The sequence below is a fragment of the Trichomycterus rosablanca genome, chromosome 2 (assembly GCF_030014385.1).
Source record: "Trichomycterus rosablanca isolate fTriRos1 chromosome 2, fTriRos1.hap1, whole genome shotgun sequence".
In the NCBI taxonomy this organism is placed as follows: Eukaryota; Metazoa; Chordata; class Actinopteri; order Siluriformes; family Trichomycteridae; genus Trichomycterus; species Trichomycterus rosablanca.
In genome coordinates, this window is record NC_085989.1 from 52,522,894 (window position 1) to 52,542,080 (window position 19,187).

Sequence of the window (19,187 nt, forward strand, 5' to 3'; positions counted from 1 at the left end):
AAACAACTAAGTAATGTCATGATTTCAAACAGGTGATGTCAACAGTTGATTATGATCATTAATTGGCACAAATCATGTTCAGATGAAAGGAAGAAAACAGGTTCATTGTTGTTATCTGACCCTGCGCTCTGACCCCAGCTTCCAAACAAGGTGGGATATGTGAAGAAAGAATTCCATTGTGCTGTATATGTGACAAATAAAGTATATCTTCTTCTTCTGAGAGTTTTGTAAGGTCTTTTGGAATGTTAATACCTAAGTACTTAAAATATTCTGTATGCCATGTCAGGGGGTATCTATTTTTAATCACTCCTGGTGGGTTATAGTTGAATGAAAGAGTTTTATTTGCATTAATCTTATAACCAGATAGTCGATATATTGTTCAAATGTCTGCATCAGATGGGGTAATGAGTGAGTTGGTTGCTCTAGGAAAATTAGAATGTCATACAAATGGGGGGGGGGGGGGGGTATTTACAGAAAAACTATAATTATGCATATAATACGCTGTTATTTAATCATTTTATTTTCACACAGCGAACAACAAACAAATGTAAGCATTCAGGTGCCAAACATGGTTTGGGTATAAACTATAACAATGCATGGCTACCTCTGGAGTATTTCCTGGCATACATAAGACAAAAGAGGAAAAAAAGACGTTCATATTGAACAATCGTTGACACTGTGCTTAAGTTATCTGGCTAACTCAGAAATCATGCTTTCAAAATATTTTGATCTAATATTGTGCATTAATAAAGCATTAAAACACAGAAACTATTATTTCATAGATCTATTAAGAAAACCTTTTAATACTGTAATGTGCAGAAACATGATGGGGAAATCCTGTTCAAAATTACCATTGAAACACCTATAAATACCTGAAACAGTGAAGTTACCAGACATTATCTTTACTTTGTAAATCAAGTTATTTACTGCTATAAAAAAGTTCAATTGTGTTAATAAATACAGTCCGTGTAAACGCTTAGTCAATATAAATATCAGATACAGATGTGTTTTTAAAAAACTACAAACATCACAAATATAAATCATGTATATAACCATGAGATTAAATAACCTGAATAAACTGTAGAGATGAAACATCACGCAGTAAACAAGTTTCACTTCTTTCTCACACAGTACTGGAGGGGAAGGAGGAGGAGATACGTGGTTTTGATGGACAGGTCTAGCAGCCAATGGAGATACTCGTTATAAAAAAGTTGCGTGATTTTATTCATCTTTTAATTAATCATTTTGATATTCGCTTCTATGGACAGACCGAGGTTTATACCCACAATCAACACATATAAAAAAGTAAAAACCGCTAAAAGTGTTTTAATCAGACAGCGACGATAATAAATTTTTTTCTGTTTGACTGTGCTGGCGGGCCACAAGTAATGCAAAGAGCAGTAATAGCTCAGTGATTAAGGTACTGGACTAGTAATCAAAAGGTTGCCGGTTCAAGCCCCACCATCGCTGAGTTGCCACTGTTGGACCCCTGAGCAAGACCCTTAACCCTCAATTGTTCAAAAATTGTGTTCAGTTATAACTGTAGGTCGCTTTGGATAAAAGTGTCTGCTGAAAATGTAAATTCAAGACAGAAGACGCGGGCCGGATTAAATCCTATCCGGGCCGGACTTTGGACATGTCTGCTTTAAGGTATCCTACAGAAGGGGTGGTGAGATCTCTCCATTGTCATCGATTTCCAAATATTCTTTGATCTCTCTTTTAATTTGTGATTTGAAACAAGGGTCATTGAGTAGGCTTGTATTAAGTTTCCAAGTATTATTTCCTGGTTGCATCTCAAAATGAACATATAAATATATTGGTGGTCACATCTATTGTTCCTATTCCACAAGAATCTATATTGTCTTTATCTTTTCCAAATGTTATAAAATAGTCTGTCCTTGTGTAAAGGGAATGTGGAGCAGAATAATGAGTATAATCTCTTCTGGTACGAAATAGATTTCTCCATATGTCAAGCAATCCAGCTACTTTAAACAGTGTGTTTGTTTTCTTATGTAGTGATTTTATTCCCCTAAGGGGGCTGTCTTCAGGGACAGTGGTAGCGTAGTGGATAGAGCTTTGGGCTATCAACCGGAAGATGGGGGGCTCTGCTATGCAGCCATTGGTGGGTCCTTGAGCAAGTCACTGTTTACTCCAGGGGTGCCGTACGATGGCTGACCCTGCGCTCTGAAGAAAGAATTTTATTGTACTGTACACCTGTATATGTATATGTGACAAATAAAGTATATCTTTATCTGTCTTCTAAACGCGTCTCTCTCTGATATTTTGTCCTCGCTCTTTGCATGCTCGCTGCTGTTTCCTCCCTCCCACCATCTCCCACATTGACCGAAATAACTGTTCAGCCAGGGACTGTTTTGATGTGGTCACGTTGATAGGGAAGCCTCTGTCTCTCATATCTTTAGTCGCCTCCTCCACAGTGTGGTACAGCTGCGTCTCATCCTCGTAGAACACACGTAGTTTAGCAGGCAACGATGTTTGGTAGTGGATTTTTCACTGCAGAGTATTCTTTACATTTCTGTAGTACTGCTGGAGGGTAGACCTGATCAAAATATATTGGCCTCTCGTTCAAATTCACCCTTTTCTGTCCCCATACCTTGTGAAGAAGCTCTTCTTTAGTTTTGTATCTGAGAAATTGAATTATTATCGACCGTGGCTTGTCCTCGTTACTCTCGGGGGGTCTCGGGGTGAGTGCGTGGTGCGCTCTCTCAATATCCAGCTGAGTGGTCGCGGGGAGCTCGAGCGTTTCCCGAAGTAACTTCACTATAAATTCCACTTCCGCTCCCTCTGGGACATTATACATGTACAGTGTATCACAAAAGTGAGTACACCCCTCACATTTCTGCAAATATTTAAGTATATCTTTTCATGGGACAACACCGGCAACAAAAGTGAGTACACCCCTAAGAGACTACACCCCTAAATGTCCAAATTGAGCACTGCTTGTCATTTTCCCTCCAAAATGTCATGTGATTTGTTAGGGTTGCTAGGTCTCAGGTGTGCATAGGGAGCAGGTGTGTTCAATTTAGTAGTACAGCTCTCACACTCTCTCATACTGGTCACTGAAAGTTCCAACATGGCACCTCATGGCAAAGAACTCTCTGAGGATCTTAAAAGACGAATTGTTGTGCTACATGAAGATGGCCAAGGCTACAAGAAGATTGCCAACACCCTGAAACTGAGCTGCAGCACAGTGGCCAAGATCATCCAGCGTTTTAAAAGAGCAGGGTCCACTCAGAACAGACCTCGCGTTGGTCGTCCAAAGAAGCTGAGTGCGCGTGCTCAGCGTCACATCCAACTGCTGTCTTTGAAAGATAGGCGCAGGAGTGCTGTCAGCATTGCTGCAGAGATTGAAAAGGTGGGGGGTCAGCCTGTCAGTGCTCAGACCATACGCCGCACACTACATCAAATTGGTCTGCATGGCTGTCACCCCAGAAGGAAGCCTCTTCTGAAGTCTCTACACAAGAAAGCCCGCAAACAGTTTGCTGAAGACATGTCAACAAAGGACATGGATTACTGGAATTATGTCCTATGGTCTGATGAGACCAAGATTAATTTGTTTGGTTCAGATGGTCTCAAGCATGTGTGGCGGCAATCAGGTGAGGAGTACAAAGATAAGTGTGTCATGCCTACAGTCAAGCATGGTGGTGGGAATGCCATGGTCTGGGGCTGCATGAGTGCAGCAGGTGTTGGGGAGTTACATTTCATTGAGGGACACATGAACTCCAATATGTACTGTGAAATACTGAAGCAGAGCATGATCCCCTTCCTCCGGAAACTGGGTCGCAGGGCAGTGTTCCAGCATGATAATGACCCCAAACACACCTCTAAGACGACCACTGCTTTATTGAAGAGGCTGAGGGTAAAGGTGATGGACTGGCCAAGCATGTCTCCAGACCTAAACCCAATAGAACATCTTTGGGGCATCCTCAAGCGGAAGGTGGAGGAGCGCAAAGTCTCGAATATCCGCCAGCTCCGTGATGTCGTCATGGAGGAGTGGAAAAGCATTCCAGTGGCAACCTGTGAAGCTCTGGTAAACTCCATGCCCAGGAGAGTTAAGGCAGTTCTGGGAAATAATGGTGGCTACACAAAATATTGACACTTCAGGAACTTTCACTAAGGGGTGTACTCACTTTTGTTGCCGGTGGTTTAGACATTAATGGCTGTATATTGAGTTATTTTGAGGGAAGAATAAATTTACACTGTTATATAAGCTGCACACAGACTACTTTTCATTGTGTCAAAGTGTCATTTTGTCAGTGTTGTCCCATGAAAAGATATACTTAAATTTCTGCATAAATGTGAGGGGTGTACTCACTTTTGTGATACACTGTATATTTAACAGAGTAACTGGGTGTCCCTCTATTTTCCCCCGTACTAAAATAAATCTGCTCTCTACATCTCTTATTTCAAATATCTTTTCGAAGCGTATCTTATTTGAAATGAGAAAAGCAACCCCTCTCCTACACCCTGATTTATATGAAGAGAAGAACAAATAAGTAAAGCCCGTCCTCTTTAGTTTCTCATGCTCTTTGTTGTTTAAGTGAGATTCTTGTAGGTATACTACATGGGCTTGTTCCTTCTTCATTTTAGATATGATTCTACAGCGTTTAATTGGATTTAGCAACCCATTCACATTAAAAGAAATAAATTTTATCCCTGGCCATATGTGTTCATACTCCAATAACCTACAGTCCCCTCCAAAAGTATTGGAACAGTGAGGCCAATCCCTTAACTTTTGCTGTAGACTGAAAACATTTGGGTTTGACATTAAAAGATGAATATGAGACAAAAGATCAACATTTCAGCTTTTATTTCCAGGTATTTACATCTGGATCTGATACACACTTCAGAAGATTTTTTGTCTGAACCCACCCATTTTTGACTGTCAGGTGTGTTTTGTTGCCAAGGTGTGTCCTGTTACATTGATTATTTAAACAATAAATAGCGCTGAATGTCTACGCTCAGTTTCAGATTTGGGTTTTGCCTGTGCAGACTGTGCATTTATAGTTAGAGGAGTAACCAGCATGAAAACCAGAGAGCTGTCTATGGGTGAAAAACAAGCAATTGTGAAGCTGAGAGAAGATGGAAAATCAATCAGAGCCATTGCACAAATATTGGCCATATATACTGTATATTCCAACATTCCATATATATATATATATATACAGTATATACACACACATGATTAATGTGTGCCATATGTGGTTCTGTGATGAGAAATATAGGTGGTACTCGGAAGTTTTGGTTTGATAATGGGTGGTACTCGGTCTAAAAAGTTTGAGAACCACTGGACTACAACGTTTAGGTTTATTCTCCCCCCTACTGGGCGGAAGTGAAACATCAGCACCACATTCATTCAATAACGACTCGAACCGCAGTTCAGTCAACTACATTATAACTAATAATAAAAACATCAAATAAGCAGCCTGTGGGGTGGATGGGGACACCGACTGTTAACTATTCTGGTCCCTGTTCTAATTCTCATGTGCTATTGCCTACCTATAGTTTCCCAGTTGCTAAGTGTGCAGCACCACTCAGAAAGAAAGTGTATGAGTTCGATCTCCAGGTGGGACGGTCCAACTCCTGTCCTTTCTGTGTGAAGTTTGCATGTTCTCCAGGTTTCCTCCCACAACCAGAAAACTTATCCAAACAATCTAGCTTCTTAGGAGTCAGACCCTGTCCATAGAAGGAAACAGTGCCTCCCAGCTCCAGCAGATACCACTTCTGGCACCAAACCTCTAGGAGGAATGACATAGCTGTATACCTTAAGGGGCCTCTTGAAGGAATCACATGACCCAGCTAACTTCTTAGAAATATACACTAAGAGGAGAATATTTCCCTGGAAAGGGCCTCACCAGCAACCCATTTCCTTACAAGGCTATAAGACAGATATGTCTACAGATGTGGAATGTTCCAACGAGGGTACACTGGTCCTTTGAAATAAACATCATATGTGAGATAATGTGAAATATTTTTGAAAAAGGGTAGCTGAATAAAATATTATGTATAAACTTTCAGACACCTCAGAATCATGCTTTGTTTTAGTGTGGATGATTCACACTTTCAGGAGTCAGAGAGCAGGCACGCTTGGTTTGTGATTATAATAGCTTTATTTATAATGCACAATAGTTACACAAACAATAAGTAATAATTCCCTGAAACTGCCGGCAGAGCGTTTATACACCCTGGATTAAGCTATCATCACCCACCTCTCATCAGCTGGGGAGAACCTTCAGCTCTGGCAGGAGATCAACTTAACCCAGAAATACCGGGCGATACGCGCTGTCCCACAGCTGAGCTCCTGCAAGTGGCAGGGACTTTTCCTCTTTATATAACAATCAGAACTTGTACTGAGGTAATAAAACTAAATAAGTGAGCTGAAGCTGAACACCCGTGACCTCTGATCCCACAGACAGAACTGCATCAAGAACCATCATTCATCAATAGCTGATAGAACCACATGAGCAAAAGATTACTTTAAAAAACCTTCATCAAGCTCTACAATAAAGAGTTACAAGCACAATATCACCTCAAACACTTTATAACTTGGTATCCTCTGTGGTTTCTCTTCAGTGTGAACACGCTGGTGATTTTGTGTCAGTCTTCACATATTTTGAGCAAAAACTTGTAAAACACGTGTGTTCCTTTCATGTGTCATTATGCTGGTGTTTTTTCAGAAGAATCTGTTGATTAAAACTCTTCCCACACTGTGAACACTGATACGGTTTCTCTCCAGTGTGAATGCGCTGGTGCATTTTATGAGCACTCTGTTGATTAAAACTCTTCCCAAACTGTGAGCACTAATACGGTTTCTCTCCAGTGTGAATGCGCTGGTGTTTTTTTAGATGAATCTGTTGATTAAAACTCTTCCCACACTGTGAGCACTGATACGGTTTCTCTCCAGTGTGAATGCGCTGGTGCATTTTATAAGCACTCTGTTGATTAAAACTCTTCCCACACTGTGAACAATGATATGGTTTCTCTCCAGTGTGAATGCGCTGGTGTTTTTTTAGATGAATCTGTTGATTAAAGCTTTTCCCACACTGTGAGCACTGATACGGTTTCTCTCCAGTGTGAATGCGCTGGTGTATTTTAAGAGCACTTGGAAAACTAAAACTCTTCTCACACTGTGAGCACTGATACGGTTTCTCTCCAGTGTGAATGCGCTGGTGCATTTTAAATGAACTCTGTTGATTAAAACTCTTCTCACACTGTGAGCACTGATACGGTTTCTCTCCAGTGTGAATGCGCTGGTGTTTTTTAATAGCACTCGAAGAACTAAAGCTCTTTCCACACTGTGAGCACTGATACGGTTTCTCTCCAGTGTGAATGCGCTGGTGTGTTTTGAAAGCACCTTGTTGATTAAAACTCTTCCCACACTGTGAGCACTGATACGGTTTCTCTCCAGTGTGAATGCGCTGGTGTGTTTTGAAAGCACCTTGTTGATTAAAACTCTTCCCACACTGTGAGCACTGATACGGTTTCTCTCCAGTGTGAATGCGCTGGTGCATTTTATAAGCACTCTGTTGATTAAAACTCTTCCCACACTGTGAGCAATGATATGGTTTCTCTCCAGTGTGAATGCGCTGGTGTTTTTTAAGAAGAATCTGTTGATTGAAACTCTTCCCACACTGTGAGCACTGATACGGTTTCTCTCCAGTGTGAATGCGCTGGTGTATTTTAAGAGCACTTGGAGAACTAAAACTCTTCTCACACTGTGAGCACTGACATGGTTTCTCTCCAGTGTGAAAGCGCTGGTGTTTTTTTAGAAGAATCTGTTGATTGAAACTCTTCCCACACTGTGAGCACTGATACGGTTTCTCTCCAGTGTGAATGCGCTGGTGTATTTTAAGAGCACTTGGAGAACTAAAACTCTTCTCACACTGTGAGCACTGACATGGTTTCTCTCCAGTGTGAAAGCGCTGGTGTTTTTTTAGAAGAATCTGTTGATTGAAACTCTTCCCACACTGTGAGCACTGATACGGTTTCTCTCCAGTGTGAATGCGCTGGTGTATTTTAAGAGCACTTGGAGAACTAAAACTCTTCCCACACTGTGAGCACTGATACGGTTTCTCTCCAGTGTGAATGCGCTGGTGTATTTTAAGAGCACTTGGAGAACTAAAACTCTTCCCACACTGTGAGCACTGATACGGTTTCTCTCCAGTGTGAATGCGCTGGTGCATTTTATAAGCACTCTGTCGATTAAAACTCTTCCCACACTGTGAGCACTGATACGGTTTCTCTCCAGTGTGAATGCGCTGGTGCATTTTAAGAGCACTCGGATAACTAAAGCTCTTCCCACACTGTGAGCACTGATCTGGTTTCTCTCCAGTGTGAATGCACTGGTGTTTTTTCAGATTAATCTGTTGATTAAAACTCCTCCCACACTGTGAGCACTGATACGGTTTCTCTCCAGTGTGAATGCGCTGGTGCATTTTAAATGAACTCTGTTGATTAAAACTCTTCTCACACTGTGAGCACTGATACGGTTTCTCTCCAGTGTGAATGCGCTGGTGTTTTTTAATAGCACTCGAAGAACTAAAGCTCTTTCCACACTGTGAGCACTGATACGGTTTCTCTCCAGTGTGAATGCGCTGGTGTGTTTTGAAAGCACCTTGTTGATTAAAACTCTTCCCACACTGTGAGCACTGATACGGTTTCTCTCCAGTGTGAATGCGCTGGTGTATTTTAAGAGCACTCGGATAACTAAAGCTCTTCCCACACTGTGAGCACTGATACGGTTTCTCTCCAGTGTGAATGCGCTGGTGTGTTTTGAAAGCACCTTGTTGATTAAAACTCTTCCCACACTGTGAGCACTGATACGGTTTCTTTCCAGTGTGAATGTGCTGGTGTTTGTTGAGAACACTCGGAGAACTAAAGCTCTTCCCACACTGTGAGCAGACGTTCCTTCTGTTCTGTTCTCTGGTGAGAGAGCTGTTAATGCTGACAGCACCAGAGGACGTCTGCTGATCACTGGAGCTTCTGGTGGGCGTCAGATCCTCATGTTCAGTCTTAATCTTCACCAGGGTCTCATATTTGACACTGTGGGGGGTCTTGATGTGTTTGTGGAGATGATTTTGGGTTGTACAGGAACGTGGACTCGAGGAGCAGCAGAAATCCTTGTTCAATCCTGAAGAAGAAAAACACAAGCTGCTCTTGTAACACCATCAATTACAAACATCACAATAAACACAGAGCAGATCAAATGATTTTCAAAGCTAAAAGTGAAGAGGAGCAAAGACACGGTACTGAGTGAGTATAGAGTGAGATAAAGAGTAAATAACCTCAGCACTTTTACTTTCAATATAGCAACAGAACATATTCACTCTTTTACACACCTCAGTTATTTACTGGATTATATTATTAATATTATAAATATCATTATTATTATTATCATTACTGATGATAGAAACATTCTGACAGATGAACCATTAATAAATAAAACAGGTTTCATTGCTCAAGATTTGAAACATTCTTACTGAGATCATCTTCATCTTCAGGTTCCTCCTTCTTCTGAGGCAGGACACCTCCAAGTGATTGGTACACTGAGGAGAGGTGTCTATCAGAGGTGATGAGTTCCAGAGGGATTAATGATACTTCACCTGAAATCACATCAACATGTGAAGAAAGCTCAACAACTGGGACTAGTGTAGGGAGGCGTGTTGTTGTTGTTGTTTTAATGATGTAATAAATCTTAGTTCCATTAAAAACTTGAGTCCAGACTGGAGTGAAGCAGCACTTCTCCACAGGACAGAACCATACAGGACAGATTCTGATCCACTATCCACTAATTACTGACCCCAGTACTGACCATCCTGTTCTGTACCACACTGTCTGGTGGAAAAGTGCTAAATTGTTCCATATGTACTTACAGCAGAAATCTTCATCTTCAGATCCTTCATCTTCTAGATCCATGGGGGCGATGTGTCCCACTTCTGCTGACTGCATTATTAAGGATCTAACATAAAGACACACACACATGGATGAATGGATGGATAGATGGATGGACAGACAGACAGAGCAGCACATATTTACACATTTCAACAGCTCACAAAGTATTTACATATAATTGCTGTCTGTTTTTATTCATGGATTCGACAATGTGACGATCATAGACACAGAAACTGTACAGACACTGGAAAAACAACAATCAGTAAACCTTCTATAAACGGTACGTGACCTTAATATATATAAATATATATATATATATATATATATATACAGTATATATATATAGTTAACTGTTTTAAATTGATTTGAAGAGGTCATTAGATGCACCACTGTAAGACTGAATTCATTGCTTCCTACTAAACATTTTTGGTTCATATAATATTTTATTTAATAATATATTTAAGATAAACCTTTATTTTTACAAAATGTCCTCCTTGGATTGAATAAAAACTGCATTAAAAACTGCTGTTATCAGAACCCATCCATACAGGACAAATATTACATTACACATCATTCAGTTAAATGACTTTATAGCCTTTTATTATGTTTATTCTGCACAAACCTCTCTTCTTTACACAGCACATCAGTCTCTATCTACGGACAGTCGGACACCTCGTTCTGCACATGCGCACATCCACACTGGACCTGAGATCCTTATTGTAACCAACCGTCTCTGTCTCCACACAGAACTTTAAGTGAAATACAAATTTAGTGTTTTCAGTTCTTTTATTCTGAAACATGAGTCTAACAAAGTACGTGCTTGTGTATTTATTTGAAAATGAAACTCCTGCCACATGTGTTATTGAAGAAGAAGAAGAAGTTATACTTTATTTGTCATATATACAGGTGTACAGTACAACGAAATTCTTTCTTCGCATATCCCAGCTTGTTTGGAAGCTGGGGTCAGAGTGCAGGGTCAGCCATCGTACGGCGCCCCTGCAGCAGACAGGGTTAAGGGACAGTGGCTGCATAGCAGAGCCTGGATTTGAACCGCCAATCTTCTGGTTGATAGCCCAAAGCTCTACCCACTAGGCTACCACTGTCTCTGTTATTGAGTCAGAGCTCATTGAAGGTCAAAAGAATCTGACAAGATCTCATTGACGGCTAAACTGTTGTCGTCAACTTAAAGTGAGAAATGAAAAAAAGACGTTTGTTAAGCGCTGTTGTACCAAGAGACTGTAAGAAAAGTGTTCTTCCCAAGTAAAAGATTTAATCTGACCAGTCAAACCAGCTGCTGACTCACAATCAGAGTCATAACAGGTACGTTTATATCACCTCACATTAGAATGATTAAGCAATATGGTACAAGTGAGAGTGGTGATGCATCCTTGATAATATGGGTGAGTAAGAACAACATCTGGTTATCTGGACTGTGAAGTGTCTTTTAGTGATGAAGTTGAATGAAGAAATGACTTCATTGACACTGTTCTGGTTTTACAAGCAAATTATTTATTTCAAACCAAAACAGTATCGATCCGAACACTCGAGTAGCTCGGGAGAGAGTAATGCCAATATCTGCTCTCCCCTCAGTTGAAACTCCCCTCCTTATATACTCAAGATTTACCTACAGGAGAACATCTGTTTTCATTAGCTTTCAACACAAAGAAAGAGTGCTGGGGCTCCCAAGTTCCAACGGAAATCTGATCTTACCAGGGGTCACCAGGCACCAGGATTGTATACATTAATCAACCATCTCCTATAGTTGAGACACATTCTTCATCATTACCCGTGGCACCAGCTAGTGGACAAGGTCTCACAAATAATGCAACCCAGATGTGAAAATGCCCCAAGGGGACACACTGGCCCCTTAGCAAACTAACTTCAACAGAACTAACAGTTGAAGAGAAACGAATTTCACTCATGAACTTAATATGTTCTAAAAGAGGTTACTGAATAAAATATTTCATATAAAACTTCCAGATACATCAACTGTACTCGGCTTTTTAATTTGACATATATCCTACATTTGTCTGAATAGTTTATAATCCTAAACTAACGTATATGCAGACCTGCCAACAATGCTACGCATTTTGACCTCATAGTACGCTTGTACGATTCCATGTTCTAAAGTACGCAAATCGTACATTGATCTCGCATTTCGCCAGTTTAAGTTAAGTTGTGACTGAAGTTGATTCTGCCGCTGAGCCACAGAGATCTGAGTAAGCGGAGTGTTTTCAGCCAATCAGAGCGCTTCATTTTCACCCAAACACCCTGCCCCACATCACCTAGCTTCGCGCTTCAGTCAGAGAGCTTATTAATGACGAGACCCGCCACTGACTGCAGTATGAATGGGATTTCTCGCAACGCTAATCATGGCGTCCATTCAAGAATAAAGTCCCGCCCTTCCACAAAAAAAAACAAATCAGCTTGCTGCTTGTGCCTACAGTGGAGGGGGTCAGCGTGCTAGTGGTACCCCCCCGTGCGCAGTAGCCATAACAAACTGAACTATCGTGTTTTTGTGCATTATTGAGAAAGACGCTACAAACTGTTCATGAGGTTTTTATCCGATTTGATCAATTATATAAAATATGTTGTTCAAATAGTAATCCCCCCACAGTTCTGCTCAGGGTCTGTGTGATTTTCCACAGTAACGCAGATTGTGAAAGGATCTTCAGCTCGGTTACTAAAAACAAAACGCGGGGTGGTCCGTCTCCTTTCGGTGTGAAGTTTGCATGTTCTTCGCGTGTCTGCGTCCAAAGACGTGCAAGTGAGGTGAACTGGAGACACTAAATCGTCCATGACTGTGTTTGAAATAACCTTGTGTGAACTGATGATGTTTGTTACACAGAGACTTTCAGTGACACATTACTTAAAAAAACAAAAACAAATCTGCAACCTTTAACAAGTTAACAAATGCAACTGTCTAAAGATTATTCATGATATATTTGAATGTTCTTTTGTTGTTTGTCCATAGAAAACTCATTTTGAAATTGATAACAGCTATTTTTGCACATTTATTTTAATGTTTTTATTTATTTATTTACAAAGAATGTCTTCAGTTTTCCTTCATTTCTGACGAAATTTTCAGGTGGAAGGAGTTTCCATGGGCTATACCTCGTGTACAATAGTTTGTTTTCAATGCAATGTTGGGTGTGTGGTGTGATTGCAGTAACTGTCCAAAAGTAATGGTGTACAAGTATATGCTTATGGAGTAACTAAGGAAAGTAAAGCATTGGGCTACATTTAAATGTTGCTTACACACAGCCCATGTGAAGCAACAAGCAGATAGCAAAAATAGTTGAAAGAAGTAACTATGCTGTACAGTTGATCTGTACTCTTATTGTAATGACCACAACACCGTTGTCAAGCTGTTCTGATAATAAAACTTGAGTGAAAGTGTTATGCTTGCTTCCGCAATCTAAGTGGTGGGTGGGCAGTGGTGGAGTGCACATTGGTGGAGGACTGGACTGTTGGGGGGGGCATTTGGTTGAGCCAAGGGGAAGGGGTGTAGGTTGTAGGGGGGTTCAAGGTTGGCAGGTCTGTATTTACATTTACATTTTCAGCATTTAGCAGATGCTTTTATCCAAAGCGACTTACAGTTATGTAAGAAAATGATTTTGAGCAATTGAGGGTTAAGGGCCTTGCTCAGGGGCCCAACAGTGGCAACCTGGCGGTGGTGGGGCTTGAACCGGCAACCTTTTGATTGCTAGTCCAGTACCTTAACCACTGAGCTATCACTGCCCTGATATGCACAAAACAAAAATGCTTCACTTCACATGTAGGGTTGCACCTAACGATTATTTCCTAATCAATCTGGTGATTATGTTTATGATTAATTGATAAGTTGGATTATTTAAAATACAAAAACAGAAACAATATTTACAAAACAAACAATACTTAAATAAAAACATCAACAACAACACTAGTATAATTTCCCTTCTTAATTTTGTGTAATTAAGCTGGCTGTTTAATTATTTTATGGCATATTAAATACTGCCATGTACCTCATAAAATAATGCTATTTTATGATTTACACTGTAAAATACTAACACATACGAGTAATTCAACCATTAAAAAAGAACCACAGGCACCTCTTACACATTGAAGAATTATAAATTAAAAACTGCAACAGAACTATAAGGAAGTTTTATATTTTAGCTGTTCAGAATGGCTTGGTTACAGTATAAAATATTTTACATGTACTGATAAATATGCAGAAATACTTAATAAATCTCTTTGTTTACTTTGCAGGTGGAGAATGCAGAGACGCCCTCAATTACTACCTGACTTTATTTGTTTATTCCCCATTTTCCATTGATTCATTTAAATTAATTGCTTGATTATAATAATAGTAACATATAATTAATACAATATATTTTAACTGATTTTACCTCAGTTTATAAGGGATAGAAAAATTGAGGGATTGTTTTTTTTTTTTCGTTTTTCATTCATTCAACTGAATTTGACTGATGATATAAAACATTTTTAAAATAAATATGTTTGCATTGATTTTGCCTCAGTTTATGTCAGTATTATCACATGAATTGTTTGAATTAAACCATCATAGCAAATGTTATCAGAGTGATTCAGATCTTTTTTTGTAATTAATGGTAATGTCTGAGGGGGTTGGGGGGGGGTTCAAGACAGAGGGATTAACATTGTCTTGGATTAACATTATCTGTAGTTATGTTAAAAGTATGTTAAAGTAACATTTAATAAATCATTAAAAATGTTTTGGGTATGTTCTTTAACTTGTATTGAATGTCTTCAGAATATTAGTAAAACTGGGACTATAAAGCTGTAAAACATAGAAAGAGAAATTCCAGGTGAGATGTTGTGTAAGAAAGATGTGGAAAAGTTTAAGAACATTTTCTGTATCATAACAGAATTAAAGAACTAAATAAATAAAAATAAATTCACACATTCTCATTGTAAGACATTCCTATAATCTTTGTAAATGAGGTTGTGAGGATGTTCAGGGAACGTTTTCATAACTGTACAACAAACATTAAGAAAACTGGACAGAATAACGTTGAAGGAACGTTCTACTAAAACATTCATACAACCTAAATGGAACGTTTAGAGAAACTTATTATAAATGTTCTTATAACATTCCAACATAACGTTCCCAGAATGTTACATTATTGTTGCATTTATTTATTGGTTTTATTTATTTATTGCATTTATTTATTGTTGCAATTATAATTGGTTTAGGTAACGTTTTATAAACGTTTTCATAACTTAAAATAAAACGTTCTGAGAACATCAGGAAAACTGGACAGAATAACGTTGAGGGAACTTTCCAATGCAACGTTCCCACAACCAAAATACAACGTTTGGGGAACGTTCTCAGAACGTAAGTTTGTTAGCTGGGTCAAATCCTCAGTGCTATTTTATTATGAACCTTGGTTTTATTATGAATTAGAATGTAGTTAAAATAAAAATAAAGTGTAATAAATGAATAATAAAAAGACTTACAGACTCACTTCAGTACGAGCGCGTTCACTTCTTCTTCTTCTTGTTTGAACTGAGCTGGTTGATCTCAGTGTTGCAGCTTCTCAGTAAGGAAAGCAGCTATTGGCTGTCCTAGAAGCAGATAAGTGACGTCATCACCTAATTTGCATAATAGTTACCACATGTTGATAGATCTATATATTATTATAAACTATAGAGAGCAAATCTCAATAGATCCATTCATCTGTATCTCAGACATTTATCTCACATGTGTTATTAAATGTAGTTTAATATGAGCCAGTATATAAAACATTCAGTAGTAAATAATATACTGACCCTCTATGAGGAAAATCTTCTAAGGTTTTGCCTCTGTGGTTTATTAAACCCTGTTGGATAAGATCCCAGTGAGAAATCTATAGATCACACAGATCTTCTCTATAGCTACAAAAAACATGGAATAAAGAACAAATAATTAGAACTGAACTGACAAGAGAAAAGAAACAAAATAGTTTTATTAATACAAACAGCTCAGTACAAGATACTGTAATAAATGCTCAACATATTCACTCAGTAATGAACTTTATTAGACACAAACTTTACTGTACCAGCTGAACTGCTAAAAAACTGAAAAATAACCAAATACATTTTGTGTTGTCGTAATGTTAAGGTCGCTGATAGTTATTTAAAAATGTTTGGCTTTCCTAGATGTTTGAAAAACACTCTAAAATCCCTGAACACATGTATAAACCTGGTTAAATGAAACATTAACACATAGCATTAGATAAACACCTGATTTTTTTAACTGTATGCAATCACGTACAGCTCATTTGAGCACCTTGCATAGTTCTGAAATATAATTAAAAAGAACTCACATAATAACGGCATTATATAAGTAACGGTGTATAATAGTTGCTTCATTAGAATGGGATGAAATTCCTGTTAAATGGGTTTGGCACCACCTGTAGGTTGGTCAGAATATTATAGTTCCATATATAAAGTATATTCTGCTCAGCCTCGACAGGCAGTAGTTTGAGTGTGCTGCTGAGGTAAGTACGGTGTGTAGTTCAATACTAGTATGATCATGAATAACGTTACACACACACACACACACACACACACACACATATATATATATATATATATTGCAGTGATTCGCAGTAATATATCAGTAATTAAATAAAAAAATATATAATACAGATCTGTTCTTCATTGAGTTTATTGAAAATGACATTTTATGAATTAATCCGAAGTTAATTAATTATCACCATTTCTTTAGTTGTGTGCTGACTGAAATCAATATAGAAGACTGTGGTTGTCATATTCCCTTCAGGTATGTTCATGTGTTTTGTTGTACTTTATTGTGTTTGAAATATATATTTTGTGAATCTGTGCGATGCTTATTAGTTTGTTGGTTAATGTACCATGCCATGCGGTCAGTATTTTTTCATGTTTGTCATGTTCTCATGTATTCACTGTATTCTTTTTAATTTATTTTTAATTTCAAATAAGGGTGATGTAGCTGCAGACGTTTAATGTATGGTTATTCTTTAATAAATTTTGTAAAATATATCAGTATGATGTAGAGGCAGTAGTTTGAGTGTGCTGCTGAGTTGTGTGCTGACCGAAATCAATATAGAAGACTTATACTGTGGTTGTCATTCCCTTCAGATGATAAAACGCAAGAGTCACATATACACTTCAACTTTAAAAGGAATTAAAACTAAAACCACACATTACTAACTGCTAGCAGAAATAAATTAGGTTAAAGGTAGCACAGAATTAGAGGCGGTTCACTCAACGAGTCAAAAACAGATGTGCGCATGCTCAGTAGGACAAATCGATGGGTACTTTATTAGGATAAATCAACAGAACGACGGCTGCACCCGCTGCTCTCCGAGGACAGTAACTGTAGAACGATGTTTGATTTCATGTTCGAGTCTCCAAAAGTCTCCAATAACACCAGAAAAAATCGCTAAAGGCGTCTGAAAACTCGCTAAATTGGCAACACTAATTGATCTACAATGTTTAGGTTTATTATCACCCCTACTGGACGACATGAACTGCTTTTTCATCTCTGGATGAATGAGAAAAGATTCCCACAGACACACTCCAAAATATTGTAGACCGCCTTCACAGATGAGTGGAAACTCATCAGAATCTTTATTATTCACCAAGTATCAGATATAATCTTATAACCAGATAGTTGACCATATTGTTTAAATGTCTGCATCAGATGTTGGGTAATGAGTGAGTTGGTTGCCCTAGGAAGATTAGAATGTCATCGGCGTAACAGGCCAGTTTGTGCTCTGTCCCTTTAATTGTAATTCCCATAATATCCTCATTTTGTCTTATATATTGAGCTAATGGTTCCAGGCAGAAAGCAAACAGCTGAGGTGACCATGCACAGCCCTGTCTCGAGCCCCTTTCTATGTTAAAACTATCTGATAAATATCCATTGATTTTTATCCTAGCCCTTGGTTTATCATATAGTGCAGAGGTGTCAAACTCATTTTCACCGAGGGCCACATCAGCATTATGGTGGTCCTCAAAGGGCCGATTGTAACGTATCCTGCTGTGATTGCTGTCTGTTGTTTTTCTTGGAGGCTGAATTCTGCATTTATATTGTCCTCCTTTACCACAGACACGGCCTCATAACACAAGAGATGAACTGGTTTCTCTTCCTGAAGCACAAACTTGTTTTCACTTTCATTACATTTCCTCCTTATGCTTAATTTTCTTACTTATCTTCTTGTACATTTTGGGATTATGTGTAAATATTTCTTATCTACTGGCGGGCTGTGTCACTTTGCAGGTCACAAAATCATCATGCATTCTGAGAGATGCAATTTATGTAGGATTTTACAGTGTATTTTAAGGCAATTGTTCTGCCCTCACTAATAGTGCATCCCCCTTTCTCAGCTAGACAGACAGACAGACAGACAGTTCCCTTCAGAATACAGTCGGTTTATTTGCTTCCCAGCTGTGTGATACACTGTGTGCATTAAAATGAAGTAAAAATACAAACAATAAAAACAATTAAGAACTTAATACAGTAACAGCACACAGCTGTATTTAAGTGTTACATCTGGTACAATATGAGATTTAACCGAACGTAAAATAGCGATAACGAGTTAGCATTTTGTGTAAAGATACTAATTGCTATAGTAACGGTAACAATTGTATTTAATTACGGTAAATTTGTAGCTAAAACGCTGTGATATACTCACTAAACATTTACAAACAACTGAGAATATAAACGCCACTACTTACAGACGATGCTTCTGTATTATACTGCAAGATAATTATCTGTATTTATTTATTATTGTTTACATTACTGACTACGCTACCCTGTGTTCTTTTGCCATAAAAGTCACATGGCTTCTCAGCGAAGGTTAGAGTTAGTTGCCATGACTACGATGTCACGGTTGCTGCTTAAAGGCGCAGGAGTCCCATTAAATTATAAGCGCGTCTCTGTAACAACTCGAAAAGTGCGTCTCTGTAACAACTCGAAAAGTGCGTCTCTGTAACAACTCGAAAAGTGCGTCTCTGTAACAACTCGAAGCATCACAACAACCATACAGTCGTTTAAGCTCTCGTGGGCCACAGAAAATGACTTGGCGGGCCGGATTTGGCCTGCGGGCCGTGAGTTTGACACCCCTGATATAGTGTCTGTATAGGTTTAATAATCATGTCATGTAGGTCAAATCTGTATAAGGTTCTATAGAGAAAGGTCCAGTTAACTAAATCGAATGCCTTTTCTGCATCAACACTCATCACTAATGCTTTTATTTTATTTTTTGTATATGGCCTATAATATGTAGTGA

At 38.7% G+C, this 19,187-nt stretch overlaps 1 pseudogene; it reads right to left on the reverse strand.

The window, feature by feature from the left end:
• Positions 1 to 19,187, reverse strand: part of LOC134334881 (uncharacterized) — a 169,036-nt pseudogene that overhangs the window by 111,438 nt on the left and 38,411 nt on the right.